Source organism: Nicotiana sylvestris, chromosome 2, assembly GCF_000393655.2.
Source record: "Nicotiana sylvestris chromosome 2, ASM39365v2, whole genome shotgun sequence".
Lineage (NCBI taxonomy): Eukaryota > Viridiplantae > Streptophyta > Magnoliopsida > Solanales > Solanaceae > Nicotiana > Nicotiana sylvestris.
In genome coordinates, this window is record NC_091058.1 from 64,133,852 (window position 1) to 64,139,851 (window position 6,000).

The following is a 6,000-nucleotide window of genomic DNA, read 5'->3' on the forward strand; positions in this document are numbered from 1 at the left end:
GTTTAAATGCTATTACTTCGAAATTGTTAATGAATATAAAATGGGTAAAAAGGTAAATTGTGCTAATAATTGGCTTGCCTAGCTCGTATTAGTAGGCGCCATTACGGCTCTCGAGGGTGAAAAATCCGGATCGTGACAAAGAAGTACTTTTAGAGAGATACCATTATTTTTTTACTTTTCAAATATTGTTCCTAATTTTGACAAAAAAAATACTTTTGGCTAAAAAATATTTGGCCGAACAGGCTATAAAACTAAAATAGAATTGATGTCTTTTAATGATGACTAGACAGGGATGCGCGTAAGGGAAAGATTTGGCATAATCATAAATTAGTTACAAACTTTAGACTCATCATATCAGCAAGACACGACCTTCATGAATAACTTAAATCTACATCATAAAAGAAACGGTAAATAATATGAACTTATAGAAGGAATCGTTTTCTTTTCAGACCGCACATTTCCTCTTGAATTAGATTCTAACCAGTTGCAACTGTATCACTTATCACATCATCTTTCGAACTGCATCTTTCCTCTTGAATTAGAACCTACGCAGTTGCATTTATATCACTTCTCACATCAGCTTCCATGACCTGCTTGGCTTCCCACCTTGGTTTCTTTGGCCTCAAACTTCAGTCCAAAATATTTTTATGTACTCATTAACCACGAACCTTGGCTAGACTTGTTTGTTTGCTTTCATCTGCGTCTTTCTCAACTAAATTATAAATCACTGCCCTACTTCTCAGATTATAAGACAAAGCTAGTGACATCCCAGTCCACATAAATCAACTCTGTGAGCCAGACCAAATGAAATCACCTATGATTAAAAAACAAATAATTCAGCATGTAGTTACCATTGGCCAATATAGGTGACAGTTCAAAACCATCTAAATGTTCTTGAATGCAAAGAATCACTAACTTCTTCCAATTTCCGATCAGGGACACTCTATAAATCTTTTTCATTCTTTAGCAAAAAAAGTCTTTCTCTGCTCCAAAATGATACAATTTCGCACCTTTTGTCACTAATTTTGTTACTGAAATTTAACATCACTAACAAACTAATATTTTTTGGGAGAAGACACTAAATATAGCTCCTCTATCATCATTGCACATGCTAAATCAATTCAAATGCCAAAATCACATTTATCTAATCACATTGAAGGTATGGCCAATGAATGTGCGAAGATATAGCCAGGCCTCTCTCCAATCAGTCTTCTCCGAGGTTTTTTTAATTCAGATCTTATTAGCATTGACGCCGGATGACAGGTATCATCTTTGTTCTAGTTATTTTTTTAGGTCGCAATTTATTCTAAGTGGTTTCTCAACAATTAAGAGAGTGATATCATTGTCATATTATGTTTCTGTATCTAGTTGTGTTATAACTTACTTTTGCTTCTTGTCCTTTTGAGGATAAAAGCAGGTTAGCGTAGAATAATTAAAAAAAAAAAAAAAATTGTATGGAGATTGATGCAAGACCTTTTTTATCTACTGGATCAGGACCTTTTATCTACTGGACTTGTAAGTGAATCTTTTTTCAAATTAAAGCTAAGATACATAAATTTCTAAATCAAAGAGAATGTGCCATGAAGTAAATACACAATTTCTTTTATCATTTACATTATGTTAGGTTTTCACAAACGGTTATATTAGCTTCTTTTATATTTAAGCTACTAACACCTTTTTCTTTGACAATAGCATTGCAAGTTGATGAAAATGTAGGGAACCATAAAAGAATATAATCACTCTAATCTCTCTGTTGTCATTTTTCCAAGAGCTTAGCTTACCTTTTATTACTCATAGACACCATAGCTTCTGCCATATATTGTTCTACCAATCAAACAAATTTTATCCGTCATAGGGAACACCAAATCAAACTTAGTTCATATTTACAAAAAAAAGATTTAAAATAAATCCTAAATTCCTTATTTGAAAAGAAAGTACAAAATTTTGATAAAGGAATACTAACATGAATCATATAGTTTTAACTCATAGTAGCTCAAATTATAGGTATTAGGAAGTTAACAGAAATGATATTCTGAAATACAACACCATCAATGCATAAGGGGAATTATTAAGAAAAAGGAAGTTATTCCAGTTTTACTGTATATAATACTTTTGCCTAATACTTTCGCTCATTATATCATCACACTATAGTAGGGAGTCAATTTACATTCTAATTTCTATGCTCATTTTCTACCAATATTTTTAGTACATTATCTAACAATACTACTATGACTTGCATTTCCTAACAGCTATTCTTCTTTCTATACAAAAATCCTTTTGGATTAATTTTCTTTACTCGTGTTTTGCTATTATGTCGTTCAGTGATCAGTTATCCATGTTGCTTTTGTGATGTTTACCCTTCCTCTAATAAAGATTCAAACCATACATCTACTTTAAATGTTTCCATAATACTATAATTCTAGACTTGGTTCTTTTCAATCTCCTTGTTTTGGTATGCTGTTCTGGGTCAACTATTATGCTATTAAAAGGTTAAAACTTTGTACTTAATTCTTCAGTAATTATATGTTTTTCTCTGGTACTTATATTTTTATACTTAGTTCTCCAGTAATTATATTCTCATGAGTCTCAATATATGAATTAGCTACATCAAACCGTTCATTATCCAGGACGCTGAAGAATTATCAATCAGTTTTCAAATAAAAATACAATTTCTATCAGATTAAATAACAAGCTCCTGAACCTAGCAAGAACATTAAGAAGTATACAAACCAAGGATTTTACTCCTCGATACTACATATTTCAGCATGTCAAATAAACAAATCCTTTACTACCACATCTTTGTAAACCGTGCTGTCAAACATGTTGAAGACACATGTAACGACCCGACCGGTCGTTTTGAATATTTTCACTTCGCTTGCCAGTTCTCGGGCATGACTAGCCCCGTATGATGTATTATGACTTATGTAAATCGTCGGTTTTGGTTTTCAAAATAATCGGAATAGATTTGGAAGAACAATTCTCAGGTTGAAGCTTTAAATTTGAAAGGTTTGACCAAGTTTTGACTTTTTAGTGTTCGATCTCGAATTTGGATTCTTATGATTTGGTTAGCTCCGTTAGGTGATTTTGGACTTAGGAGCGCGTCTGAAATGTGATTTGGAGGTCCGTGGTAGATTTAGGCTTGAATTGGCGAAATTGCAAATTTGGTGTTTCTCGGTCGGCATTGGAAATTTTGATGTCGGGGTCGAAATAGATTTTCAAATGTTGGAATAGGTTCATAGTATCATGTGTGACGTGTGTGAAAAAGTTTAGGTCATTCGGACGAGGTTTGGTAGGTTTCGTCATCATTTGCGGAATTCGGAAGTTTAGGAGTTTTAAGGCTTGAATCCGAGGGCGATTTGGTGTTTTGATGTTGTTTTGAGTATTCCGAAGGTTTGACTAAGTTCATATGTTGATATGTGACTTGTTGGTATTTTTGGTTGAGGTCCCGAGAGCATCGGGTATGATTTGGATGTTTGACGAATTGGTTTTTGATGTTGGAGAGTTGATGAAGACTGTTGGTGTGATTCTGCTAGTGTTTCTGCACCTGCGGAAGGGAGATCGCAAGTGCGAGTTCCGCAGAAGTGGAAAGAGGCCCGCAGATGCGGGAATGGGTGGTCTGAGCTGGAAGCGCAGGTGCGAGTATTGGAGCACACCTGCGAGACCGCAGGTGAGATATGTTGGCCGCAGATGCGGATCTTGAGGAATAAGTGGAATTTGCACCTGCGATAGTTTTTCCGCAGGTGCGGCGTCGCAGAAGCGGATATTTTGACCGCAGATGCGGTTTTCCTGGGCAGAGAGTATAAATTAAACCCTTCGCAAATTTTGGTTTATTCTTCACCATTCTATCCGATTTTTGAGCTTTTTGGAGCAATTTGAAGAGGGATTCAAGGGGGTTTTCTTTGAGGTAAGTAATTTGAGCCCTAATACTCATGATTTTGATGATTTTCAGTTGTTTAAAGCATGTAACTAGCAAAAATTAAGAAGGAAAGTGAAGGGATTAGGGCTTGGGAATTGGAGAGTTTGATTTGGGAATTTGAGGGGTCAAATAGAGTCGGATTTTGGTAAATCTTGTATGTATGAACTCGTAGGTGTAAGGGCTTTCTAGTTTTTTGATTTATGTAGGATTCCGAGACATGGGCTCGGGGTTGGGTTTGAGAGGATTTCGGTATTTGTGCCTAATTTGATAGTTTTTTTGTGGAATTCATTCAATTAGCTTATATTGATGGTATTGTTATGGTTGTGAATAGATTCGCAGTGATTGGAGGCCGAGTCGAGGGGCAAGAGCATCGCGGAGTAAGGATTTGACCGGTTGGAGGTAAGTAATGATTGTAAATCTAGTCATTAGGGTATGAAAACCCGGATTTCACATTGTTTTACTACTTTGAGGTGATGCACATGCTAGGTGACGGGTGTGTGGGCGTACACCGTTGGAGATTGTGACATGGTCCGTCCCTCAGCAACTATAAAGTTGCGTATTTGACTGAAACTATATGATACTTATGTGATTTAGAAAGAATTTCTATAAATTCGGTTGAATGCCATATTTGGGCCTTGTGCCAAAGCTGTTTGGACCCTTAGGGGCTTTTTCTTATTACCTCTCACTGTTTTGATTTAAGATCCCTACTCAGTCATATTATGTTTACTGATTTCATAAGCTCAGTCTTTATTACTCCATTTTGATACATAAAAATATTATTTTGGGCTGAGCACCATATTTTACTGATAGCCCGAGTGGCTTGAGAGGTTTATGACTGAGTGAAGTCGAGGGCCTATTTTTGTGAGGATATTTATGGGATCGGGTTGCATGCTGCAGCATATTGTTACTGATTCATGATTTTGTGAGGCCGAGGGCCTAATTGATTTATGCTACGAGGTGGCTTGTTATGAGGCCGATGTCTGATTCACTTATGCCACGAGGTGGCTTGTTATAGTGCTTGGGCTGTAGGATCCCCTCCGGAGTCTGTACACCCCTAGTGAGCCCGATAACCCTGAGCGAGTGATATGATGTTTTGCCTGAGGGGTTGTTCTTGGTTCATGTTGTGCACGAGGGGTTGTTTACGAGTGATTGTGAGGTATGCCTGAGGGGTTGTATATGAGTGATAGTGATGTTTGCTCGAGGGGTTGTTTATGATTCATATTTGCCCGAGGGGTTGTATCCAAGTGATGTTTGCCCGATGGGCTGTTTATAATTTATGTTGCCCGAGGGTCCGTATACGAGTGAGTTTTTGCCCGAGGGGCTAATTATCTTTTCATCATTTTTACTCACTGTTTCATCACTTTGTTTGAAAACTGTTGAAAGTTGTTTTAAATGATTTTACTGAAATTGGATTTAAATGAGCTGAGTTGATTCAAAACCCTAATTTTAAAAGCATGTTGTATTCTACTGAGATGTTATGATATGTATTGTATATGTTTTATTGCTCGTCACTACTGCTCAGTCTTTATTTACTTTTATTACTTACTGAGTTGGCATACTTACATTACTCTCTGCACCTTTTATGTAGATCCAGGGGTTGCTGGATGTGCTTGTGAGTGTTGATTTCATCCGTCGCGGATCTGCTGGACTTAGCAAGGCAGCTGTATGGAGATCGTAGCCCTGCTCTTCCCTTCTATCTTCATATAGATGTCATTAGTTGGTTTCTAGACTATATTAATCTTAGCATTATCGGGCAGTTCTTAGTAGATGCTCATGACTAGTGACACCCCGATGTCGGGCTTTTCTTTTCGCACTTTGCTATTCAGACTTATCTTATAAATTTTTATTATTTAAATAGCTTGAAGTAATCCTTAAATTGACATATTGGGTTGTTTTGGTAAAAGAGTCGACTTGCCTAGTTCCACGATAAGCGTCATCACGACATGATAGATTTAGATCGTGACAATTTGGTATTAGAGCCTAGGTTACATAGGTCTCACGATTCATGAGCAGGTTTAGTAGAGTCTCGCTAATCGGTACGGAGACGTCTGTACTTATCTTCGAGAGGCTGCAGAACCTTTAGG